We start from the raw sequence: 12,198 nt of genomic DNA, 5'->3' as shown, positions 1-12,198 counted from the left end.
CAAGGACAGGTGATAAGACTATCGAACGGTTCCCTTATATGATAAGATGGACTCTTGACCTCACAATCTACCTTGTTATGACCTTGCACCTTATTGTCTACCTGCAATGCACTTCCTCTGTAGCTGTGACACTTTACTCTGTATTCTGTTATTGTTTTTACCCTGTACTACCTCAAGGCACTCTGTCAATGTATCTGCACTGTGTAATGAATTGATCTGTATGACCAATATGCAAGACCAGTTTTTCACTGGACCTTGGTACAAGTGACAAGAATAATAAACCAATACCACATGGATATGCAGGGAGCGGAGGGATACAGATCATGTGCAGCAGAAGAGATGTAGTTTAATTTGGCAATCGTGTTCAGCGCAGACATCCTGTTCCTGAGCTATACTGTTCTATGTTCTATCCTCTGCCTTTGATTCACCCCATCCTTCTCCGATCTTCTTCTCTCCCCTGCCTCACCCCTCCCCTTCTCCTCCAAACTGGCCATCTTTCCTCTCTACCCTCAGTCCTGATGCAGGGTCTTGGCCTGAAACTTCAACAATTCCTTCCCCCCCCCCCCCCCCCCCCCCCCCCACAGACGCTGCTCGACCTGCTGAGTTCCTCCAGCAGATTGTTTGTTGCTCCAGATTCCAGCACCTGCAATCTCTTGTGTCCTCATCTATCCTGTTGTCACTGTTCACGTATCCTCCATCTCTTGCAAACAGAAATAAGAAGGAAGCATACTTTATCAGAAGGAAGCAGATGTCATTTATAGGCATTTGGTTTCAAGTGAGTCCTCTGAGGTTTACAGGGGATACAGGAGAGAACTTAAGAAAGAAATTAGGAGGGCAAAAGTGGACATGAAATGGCCTTGGCAAGTAGACTTAAGGAGAAACCCAAAACCTTTTGTAAGTACATTAGACCACAGAGAACAAATGGAAAATCTATGTGCAGCCAGGCAACCGAGCAGGATCCTAAACGAATTTATCAGGGAGAAGGATGTGGAGGATGGAGTGTTAGGGGAGGGGTACCTTATGTTCTGAAACGTCTGTGTCAGGAAGAAGGAAGTGTCAGAGATATCGGCACATATTAAGGTGGATAAATCCCCAGGGCCTGACGGGATGCTAAGGGAAGCAAGGGAGGAGATTGCTGGGGCTCTAATGGAGAGTCCTGCATCTTTGTTTGTGACAGGCGAGGTAGCAGAAGACTAGAGGATAGATAATATTGTTCCTTTATACAAATAGGGCAGTAGGGATAAGCCAGGAAATGACAGACCTGTGAGCCTGACATCAGCAGTAGGGAAATTCTAAGGGACAGGATTTATGTTCACTTGGAAAGGCAGGGACTGATTGGAGGGAGTCAGCATGGTTTTGTGCAGATGAATCCTGTATTGCAAATCTGATTGAGTTTTTTTTAAAGGAGGTAGCTAAGAAAAGTGATGAAAACGTGGTAGATGTGGGTTACATGGTCTTATGCAAAGCTTTTGAAAAAGTCCTGCACAGTAGGCTGGGTCAGAAGGTATGGGCATGTGGGATCCAAGGTGTGCTGGCAAACTGGATCCAAAATTGGCTTGGTGATAGGAGGCGGAGGGTAATGGTCGAGGTGTGTTTTTCCATTGGTATACCACATGGTGCTGGGACCACTGTTATCATATATATACATATGACTTGGATAAGAATGTAGGACTGATTGGTAAGTTTGCTCTCGACACAAAGATTGGTGGAGACATAGATAGTGTGGAAGGTCGTGAAGAGCTATAGATCAGTTAGAAAGTTGGGCAGAGCGGTGGTAGATGGAATTTAACCCAGACCAGTGTGAAGTAACATATTCTGGGACACCAAATACTAACAGGACATGTAGACTAAATGGCAGGGACCTTGGGAGAATTAGAACATAGAACAGTACAGCACAGTACCACAATGTTGTGCCAAGCTATATAAACACCTGCTCCATGATCAATCTAACCCTTCCCTCTTACACAGCCATAACCCTCCATTTCCCTTATATCCATGCGCCTATCTAAGCATCTTTCAAATGTCCCGATTTTATCAGCCTCTATCACCAGACCTGGCAGTGCGTTCCAGGCACCCACCGCTCTCTGTGTAAAAAACCTACCTCTGACATCTCCCCTAAACTTTCCTCCTCTGACCTTATACCGATGTCCTCTAGCGTTGGCCATTGCTGCCCTGGGGAAAAGGTGCTGGCTGTCCACTCTATCTACGCCCCTCAATCTTATACACCTCTGTCAAGTTGCCTCTCATCCTGCATCATTCTGAAGACAAAAGCCCTAGCTCGCTGAACCTTTCCTCATAAGACATCCACAACACCTCCAACTGATGTACAGAGGGACCTTAGGGCTCCAGTGGAAATGGCGACACAGGTGGATAGGGTAGTGAAGAAGGCATTCGGCGTGCTTGTTTTCATAGGTTGAAGCACTGAGTATAAGAGTTGGGACGTCACGTTACAACTGTACAAAACATTAGTCAGACCGCACTTGGAGATTGTGTACAGTTCAGGTGGCCACACTACAGGATGGATGTGGTAGCAATAGAGAGCATGCAGAAGAGATTCAACAGGATTTGGCCTGGAATGGAGGATGAGGAAAGACTGGACAGGCTGAATGTATTCTCACTGGAATGTAGGAAGCTGAGGGGAGACCTTATAGAGATTTATAAAATTATGAGCGGTACAGATATTTTCCTATAACCCATTTTAACTTCATGCCCATCAATGTCCTGCTCCCCGATCCGCCTACCACTCAGAGTAATTTACAATTGCCCGTTGACCCTCGAGAAGGCGACTTCCATCACTAAGGACCCTCACCATGCGGGACATGCTCTCTTGTTACTACCAACTTTTATCGATGCACCATACAAAGCATCCTATCCGGATGTATCACGGCTTGGTACGGCAACTGCTCTGCCCAGGACCGCAAGAAACTGCAGAGAGTTGTGGACACAGCCCAGCGCATCACAGAAACCAGCCTCCCCTCCTTGGACTCTGTCTTTACCTCTCGCTGCCTTGGTGTAGCAGCCAGCATAATCAAAGACCACACCCACCCGGGACATTCTCTTTTCTCTCCTCTTCCACCAGGTAGAAGATACAGGAGCCTGAGGGCACGTACCACCAGACTTAAGGACAGCTTCTACCCCACTGTGATAAGACTATTGAACAGTTCCCTTATACGATGAGATAGACTCTGACCTCACGATCCAACTTGTTGTGACCTTGCACCTTATTGCACTGCACTTTCTCTGTAGCTGTGACACTTTGTACTGTTATTGTTTTTACCTGTACTACCTCAAGGCACTCTGTACTCACTCAATGTAACTGCACTGTGTAATGAATTGACCTGTACGATCAGTCTGCAAGACAAGTTTTTCACTGTACCTCGGAACAAGTGACAGTAATAAACCAATACCATGGGGGAGGAGGTACAGGAGCCTGAAGACCCACACTCAATGATTCAGGAACAGCTTCTTCCCCTCGACCATCAGATTTCTGAACGGTCCATGAACCCATGAACACTACCTCGTTATTCCTTTTTTTACAACATGGAACATATTCCTTTTTTTTGCTCTATTTAGTTTTGTAATTTATAGTAATTTTGTGTCTTTGCACTGCACTGCTGCCACAAAACAACAAATTTCACATCATATAAGCTGGTGATAATAAATCTGATTCTGATCCTACAAATGGCTACCATGGTTCCCACATTACAACGGTGACTTCATTGGCTACAAAGTGCTGCGGTCATGAATAATGAAATTCTATCGTCAGGAACTGCAACCGTCAGTAATGTCTGTGCAATTACTAACTCTCTGAGGCCTCTCAGTATTAAAGCAGAAGATTAATTAATTAATTAGTCATACATCATAAATCTAGCATTCATCTATTATTTAAGTTGCACATTTCAAAGCAGTGAAAATATAAAAGAAAAAGTAAATCATTTTCCAAACTTCAATTGACAAGCAATTGATTTAGTTATCAAAGTCAATTAACTTCTTAATGTGTAGGTATTCATCTGAATTAGACCTTGTGACGTTAAAGGAACAGGCCTCTTTAACCAGAGCTGCATGTTAGAAGCACCGTAAAAACACTACAAAGGTTATGCAATGTTTCAGGAGATTCACTTTAAAGTTCAGGTCTTTGTCCCTAATGAACAGAAAATTACATTACGTACATCTCTGACACAAAGCACAATGGCTCATTAAATCGCTCAGTGAGGGGACAATTGTGAACTGTAAATTGTTACAGGATTGCCGTTCAGAGACCCATTGGACCGAGACCGAGGTGATTCAGTGGGAGTACGGGTAGGGAGAGTGAAAGGTACCGGAATTCCTTCCTGAACAAGGAATCTAAACCCCTCACCGCATTTGGAAAGTACCTGGGTGAGTACTTAATATGCTGTGAGCTGCAGGACTGCGGACTGGGAAGAGGAATGCGTCTGAACAGTTCAGTTTTCGGATGACATGCTGCTGAATGTGTGGTAAATGACAACGTACACCCCTTCAGAGGACCGTCACCAACAAGGTTAGCACTTGGTCTCCATTCCCCGAGTCAATGGCAGGGTCATTTCAGAGGGCGGTTCGGAGTTGACCACGCTGCAGTGGGTCTGGAGTCACGTATAGGTGAAACCAGGTGTGGACCAGAGCCCGTCTACCCCAGCCTGGGCTCCACAGCCCTCAACTGCAAGGACTGGTGTGGGGTTGGGTTAGGTCTGGCATCAAAACAAAATCCTTGGACATGGGCTGGATTCTGATTGGGGGTGTTTGAACTGGCCTTTGACTTCATACACAAGGAGCCCTCTAGTAATAATGCATCTCCGTTTGGGATACTGGTGGGGACATAATTTTAAGGTGATTGGAGGAAGGTATAAGGGGGATGTCAGGGGTAAATTTTTTTTACACAGAGAGTGGTGGGTGCGTGGAACGCACTGCCGGCAGAGGTTGTGGGGACAGATACATTAGGGACATTTAAGAGACTCTTAGACACATGAATGATAGAGAAATGGGGGGCTATGTGGGAGGGAAGGGTTAGATAGATCTTAGAGCAGGATAAAATGTTAGCATAGCATTGTGGGCCGAAGGGCCTGTACTGCGCTGTTATATTCTATGGTGAACGAGTTGACAATCTAGTAGTTTCCTTACTGATGTTTATTAACTTCAAATGTGTTCAGTACAGCCATTTCTTGAGCTACCGTGGAGATGGGTTCCTGAGATGGGTTCAGGCTAAAATCGAAGAAGCCGGGTGAAATATATTGTGGCTCTTTTTGTACAGTATGCTCCTGTGGGCGGAGAGCAGTGTACCATTCGCGCGGCACATTTTAAAATCAATAACTTGTTCTCTTAAAAGTCAATGGTGATATTGACAAAAATTCGTAAATCGGGGAATCTCAATGCAAGTTCAATTTAATTCTGTGGTGGATTGAAATCCCTGTATTCTGGATCGACAGTCTGGGTTTCAGTGTTATTGAAGCAGTTTATCGATCACTGGTCCCCTCCACTCTACATTCTGGGATGGAAGGAATGGATTGGTATTTAACAGAGAACGTAAAGTTCGTTGTGTTCGTTTGTTTGGTTTAAAACTCCTCCGAGCATCCTTAAATACTAACTATCCCTACTAATACAAGATACTAATACAAAGTATTAATTTAATACTTAAGTATCCCCTAGATACTAACAGTGGGAGAATATAACGATGTGCCACAAGCGACGGAGACTCGCAGTGGGGTTCCCTCCGCCGAGGGCGCAGCGACCCATTCACCTGCGACCACAACTGAAATCAGGCAGATTTTCCACTAATGTCCCAAGTTTTCCTCGGAAACGTTTTACCGTCTCGCAATGCTCCCAAATCCAAACCACTCGCCTTGCAGGTGTGGAAGGGAAGGTCAGTTAAAGATTAAATCCATAATGTACTTAAAGCTGATAATTTGGGGGTAAGAATTGGTCGCAGAAGAAGTTTGAGTTGAACGGACTAACTGACGGGTTTATTGTCACTGATGGGTTTCTAAATGTCCCCCCGCTCCGGGTCTCCCACTGAATCGTGCGCTTCTGTGGGGAAAGGATCAGACATACCTTTATCATCGGTGTTTTTCTTCTACTGTCTGTGAGTGATTTTGTTTTTCTCTTTTAAATAAAACCTGTCCCTGTGTCCTGATGCAATAAAGGGCCGTGGGCCATGATGCTGATGTAATGTGCACCCATCAAAGCGGCCCACGGCGGCTCCTTTCAAACGGCGCAAGCGAGAGGATTCCCATTGCTTCGGAGGCACCGTCAAAAGCCGAGAGCAGGAGGTGAAGCATCTCTTGACTGGACCCTCCCCCACCTTGTTAGAAGTGAATGGATTGGCTCATCAAGGTCCCTCCTGGATAGAAATCCCCAGTCCCAGGTCCAAAGTTTGTCACATTTCACCAGCACCTCAGGCTTCAGACCCAATGAAGTATTTTTGAAGTGTAGTCACTGTTGCAATAGAGAATTTGTGATCATTAAAGTTTTGATCCAGAAAGGTACATACTTTTAAAAAACAAAACCTCCCACACCGCTCATAACCTCCGGCTATTCATTTCACAGGAGGGATCAGTGACTATGCACGGGTTTCCTCTTGCGCATTGAGTATCCATCGCTGGTCACAGACGGCCTTAGGTGAACCCCTCTCCCGAGTTCTGGCTTCATAGCCTTGCAGGTAATGACTGTACGAGTGTTCAAGAGTTTCAGACCGTCACTACTTACTCCTCGAGCCCCTATAAAGGGCGTATCGATACACATAGCCCTCTCAATGTACTCTTGAAGTGTGGTCATAGTTGTAGTAAAAGGAACAGCCAATCAGCGCACAGCAAGATCCCACAAACAGCAAAGGGATAATGATCACATCACAGACTAACGCACAGGATTAGGCCCTTCTGCCCATCGAAACTAACCCCAACTCCCTGCACCTGGTCTGTATCCCTCCATTCCCTGCCTGTTCACGTGTCTGTCTAAACATCTCTTAAACGTTACTGTCACATCCACCACACCCCCTGGCAGTGCCTTCCAGGCACCCACCACGCTGAGTGATAGGAACAAAAAGGCTTGCCTCCCATATCTCCTTGAAACTTACCCCCTCTCACCTTAGAACATAGAACATTACAGCACAGTACAGGCCCTTCGGCCCACGATGTTGTGCCGACATTTTATCCTGCTCTAAGATCTATCTAACCCTTCCCTCCCACATAGCCCCCCATTTCTCTATCATTCATGTGCCTATCTAAGAGTATCTTAAACATCCTTAATGTATCTGCCCCCACAGCCTCTGCCGGCAGTGTGTTCCATGCACCCACCACTCTCTGTGTAAAAAAAAACTTACCCCTGACATCCCCCTTATACCTTCCTCCAATCACCTTAAAATTATGTACCCTTGTGTTAGGCATTTTCACCCTGGGGGGAAAGTCTCTGTCTGCTCACTCGATCTATGCCTTTTATCATCTTGTGCACCTCTATCAAGTCACCTCTCATCTTCCTTCTCTCCAAACAGAAGAGCCCCAGCTCACTCAACCTATCCTCATAAGACATGATCTCCAATCCAGGGAGCATCCTGGTAAATCTCCTCTGCACCCTCTCTAAAGCTTCCACATCCTTCCTATAATGAGGTGACTAGAAATGAACACAATACTCCAAGTGTGGTCTGACCAGAGCTCTGTAGAGCTGCAACATCACATCGCAGCTCTTGAACTCAATACACCGACTAACGAAGGCCAATACTCTATACGCCTCCGTAACAACCCTATCGACCCACGTGGCAACCTTGAGGGATCTATGGACATGGACCCCAAGATCCCACTGTTCCTCCACACTGCTAAGAGTCCTGTCATTAACCTTGTATTCTGCCTTCAAATTCAATCTTCCAAAGTGTATCACTTCACACTTATCCTGGTTGAACTCCATCTGCCACTTCTCAGCCCAGCTCTGCATCCTATCAATGTCTTGTTGTAATCTACAACAACCTTCTACACAATCCACAACACCACCAACCTTCGTGTCATCAGCAAACTTACTAACCCACCCTTCCACATCCTCATCCAAGTCATTTATAAAAATCACAAAGAGCAGGGTCCCAGAACGGATCCCTGTGGAACACCCCTGGTTACTGACCTCCAGGCAGAATACTCTCCATCTACAACCACACTCTGTCTTCTATGGGCAAACCAATTCTGAATCCACACAGTCAAGTTGCCCTGGATTCCATGCCTCCTGACTTTCTGAATGAGCCTTCCTTGAAGAACCTTATCAAATGCCTTACTAAAATCCATGTACACCACATCCACTACTCTACCTTCATCAATGTGCTTTGTCACATCCTCAAAGAATTGAATCAGGCTCGTGAGGCATGACCTGCCCCTCACAAAGCCACGCTGACTGTCTCTAATCAGCCTATGCTTTTCCAAATGCTCATAAATTCTGTCTAAGAATCTTCTCCAGTAATTTTTCGACCACTGAAGTAAGACTCACTGGCCTGTAATTCCTGGGGTTATCCCTACTCCCTTTCTTGAACAAAGGATCAACATTTGCCACCCTCCAATCAGGCACTACTCCTGTGGCCAGTGAGGATACAAAGATCATCGCCAAAGGCACAGCAATCTCTTCCCTCACTTCCCATAATAACCTTGGATATATCCCATCCAGTCCTGGTGACTTATCTATCCTAATGTTTTTCAAAAGTCCCAGCACATCCTCTATCTTCACATCAACATGCTTTAGCGTATCAGCCTGTCGTACGCCATCCTCACAAACGTCAAGGTCTCTCTCACTGGTAAAGACTGAAGCAAAGTATTCATTAAGGACCTTTCCTGCCTCTTCCAACTCCAGGCATGTGTTTCCTCTTTTATCCCTGATTGGTCCTACCCTCACTCTAGTCATCCTCCTATTCTTCACATACATGTAGAACACTTTGGGGTTTTCCTTGATGCTACTTGCCAAGGACTTCTCATGCCCCCTTCTAGCTCTCCTAAGTCCATTCTCAAGCTCCCTCCTGGCTACCTTGTAACTCTCCAGAGCCCTGTCTGATCCTTGCTTTCTAAACATTAGGTGAGCTTCTTTCTTCCTCTTGACAAGGTATTCTATGTCTCTTGTCAACCATAGTTCCTTCACTCTACCATCCTTGCCCTGCCTCAGTGGGACAAACCTATCTAGAAGCCCTTGCAAGTACTCCCTAAACAATCTCTGCATTTCCATTGTGCACTTCCCTAAGAACATCTGTTCCCAATTTACACTCCCAAGTTCCTACCTAATAGCATCATAATTCCTCCTTCCCCCCCCCCCCCCCCAATTAAATACTTTCCCATATAGTCTGTTCCTATCCTCTCCAAGGCGATGGTAAAGGTCAGGGAGTTATGGTCACTGTCTCTAAAATGCTCTCCCACCAAGAGATCTGAAACCTGATCAGGCTCATTGCCCAGTACCAGGTCCAGTATGGTCTCTCCTCCAGTCGGCCTGTCCACATACTATGTCAGGAATCCTTCCCGGACACTCCAAACAAACTCTGCCCCATCTATCCCCTTTACACTAAGGAGGTGCCAATCAATATTAGGGAAGTTGAAATCTCCCATGACAACAACCCTGTTATTTTTGCACCTTTCCAAAATCTGCCTCCTGATCTGCTCCTCAGTGTTTCTACTGCTATTGGGGGGGGGGTCTGTAGAATACTCCCAATAGAGTGATCACTCTCTTTTGGTTTCTGACTTCCAACCACACAGACTCAGTAGACGATCCCTCCAGGATGTCCTCCCTTTCTACAGCTGTGATACTGTCCCTGATCAGCAAAGCCACTCCCCACCTCTTTTACCTCCGTCCCTGTCCCTTTTGAAACATCTAAACCCCGGAATATCCAGCAGCCATTCCTGCCCTTGCAACAGCCAAGTCTCTGTAATGGCCACAACGTTGTAGTTCTATGTAGTTACCCACACTCTAAGTTCATCACCCTTGTTCCTGATACTTCTCGCATTAAAGTAGACACACTTCAGCCCATCCAACTGACTGCAATTTTGCCCTTTCAACTGCCTATCCTTCCTCACAGTCTTTCTACATTCTGCATCTACTTGTACACTAAATGCACCAACCTCTAACCTATCACTCTGGTTCCCATCCCCCTGCCAAACTAGCTTAAAGCCTCTCCAACAGCTCTAGCAAACCTGCCCGCAAGAATATCGGTCCCCCTCCAGTTCAGGTGTAACCTATCCCTTTTGTATAGGTCATACCTTCCCCAGAAGAGATCCCAGTGATTCACAGATCTGAAACCCTGCTCCCTGCACCAATTCCTCAGCCACACATTCATCTGCCAAATCAACCTATTCTGACCCTCACTGGTGCGTGGCACAGGCAGCAATCCAGAGAATACTACCCTTGAGGTCCTGCCTTTCAGCTTCCTACCTAACTCCCTATATTCCCTCTTCAGGACCTCATCTCTTTTCCTACCTATGTCATTGGTACCAATATGTACCACGACCTCTGGCTGTTCACCCTCCCCTTTCAGAATGCTGTGGATCCAATCCAAGATGTCCCAGAACTTGGCACCTGGAAGGCAACATACCATTCGGGAGTCTCTTTCACATCCACAGAATCTCCTGTCTGCCCCCCTTACTATGGAATCCCCTATCACTACCGCCCTCCTCTTCTCCCCCTTCCCTTCTGCGCCACACAACCAGGTTCAGTGCCAGAGACCGGATCACTGTGGCTTTCCCCTGGTAGGTCGTTTCCCACCCCCCCCCCCCCCAACAGTATCCAAAGTGGTATACCTGTTATTGAGGGGAGCTCCTGACAGTCACCCAGCTGTCTGCCTCCTGCAGCTTCGGAGTGACTGCCTCCCTGTAGCTCTTGTCTATGAACTCCTCGTTCTCCTGTAGGAGCCGAAGGTCGTCCAGCTGCAGCTCCAGTTCCCTAACACGGTCTGTAAGGAGCTGCAGCTGGATGCACCTCATGCAGATGTAGTTATCAGGGTGACTGGAGGTCTCCCAGAACTCCCACATCTCACAAGATGAACACACCACTGACCCTGGAGCCAAAATCAAAGAAAGAAAGAAACTTACCCGAGACTTACCTTATCCTCCGCCTCCTCTCGCCAAAGTCTCTTGTGCCAAAGCCTCAGTCCCCCACCACACACCCCTCACCTCACCCCTCCCCCACCGCCGCCTGCCCCCCAACCACCACACCCCACGACCACCAACCCCCCCTACTCACATCCCCCCCCCCTCCCACATACACCCCACATGTGCCTCCCCACCCTTCTTTTGTGCTACCTCAATGCACTTACATTGGGAATGATCTGCCTGGATGGTATGCAAACAAAAGATCTTCCCTGTACCTCGGTACATGTGACAATAATAAACAAATTACCAAGAGTTCTGGATTTACAGCCGGTGACAATGAATATATTTCCAGATCTTTATAGTGTGTGACTTGGAGGGGAATCTGCAGAACATTAAAGTCGGCCCTTGGGCCCCTACCTCTGCTTTGTATTCAGTAGGCTCACGTCTGATCTTCTACCTGCACTATATCCTTTAACTCCTTTAATCTCTAAAAATCTATTGACCTCTGTTTTGGATAATCTCGGATAATCTCTGTCATGACTCAGCCTCCACAACCCTCTTGGGTGGAGAATTCCAAAAATTCATCACCCTCTGGATGAAGAAATTTCTTCCCATCTGGGTCCTGAATGGCCAACCCCTAACTTGAGACACTGTCCTCTGGTTCTAGACACACCAACTAGGGTAAGCATTAACTTCACATCTTGAGCAAGCCCATAAGAATTTTGTACGTTTCAGTGAGTTCACCCCTCGTTCTTTTAAACTCAAGTGAGTATAGAGGCAATCAGCTTAACCTCTCCTCAGAATCCAAGGAATCAGTCTGGTGAATCTTCTTGCATTCTGTTGCAAGTATACAGTATATCCTGAGCTAAGGAGACCAGATCTGCACTCAATACTCCAGGTCTGGTCTTGTCACGGCCATATATTGCTGCATTATATTGGACTCTTGCAATAATGATTAACCTACTATTTGCCTTCCCACTTGCTTGCTGTACCTATATGTTAGCTTTCAGTGATTTGTCTATAAGGACACCCAGGTCCGCTCTGAATGTGAACACCTTTCAATCTCTGATGACCTAAAAAAATACTCCACTCTTCCACATTTTCTACAAAGTGGATGACCTCTCGTTTTTCCAAGATATATTCCTTCTGCCAG

This window comes from Pristis pectinata, chromosome 22, assembly GCF_009764475.1.
Source record: "Pristis pectinata isolate sPriPec2 chromosome 22, sPriPec2.1.pri, whole genome shotgun sequence".
Classification (NCBI taxonomy): domain Eukaryota; kingdom Metazoa; phylum Chordata; class Chondrichthyes; order Rhinopristiformes; family Pristidae; genus Pristis; species Pristis pectinata.
The sequence above is the reverse complement of the archived record's forward strand: the minus strand, read 5'-3'. Positions refer to the sequence as shown.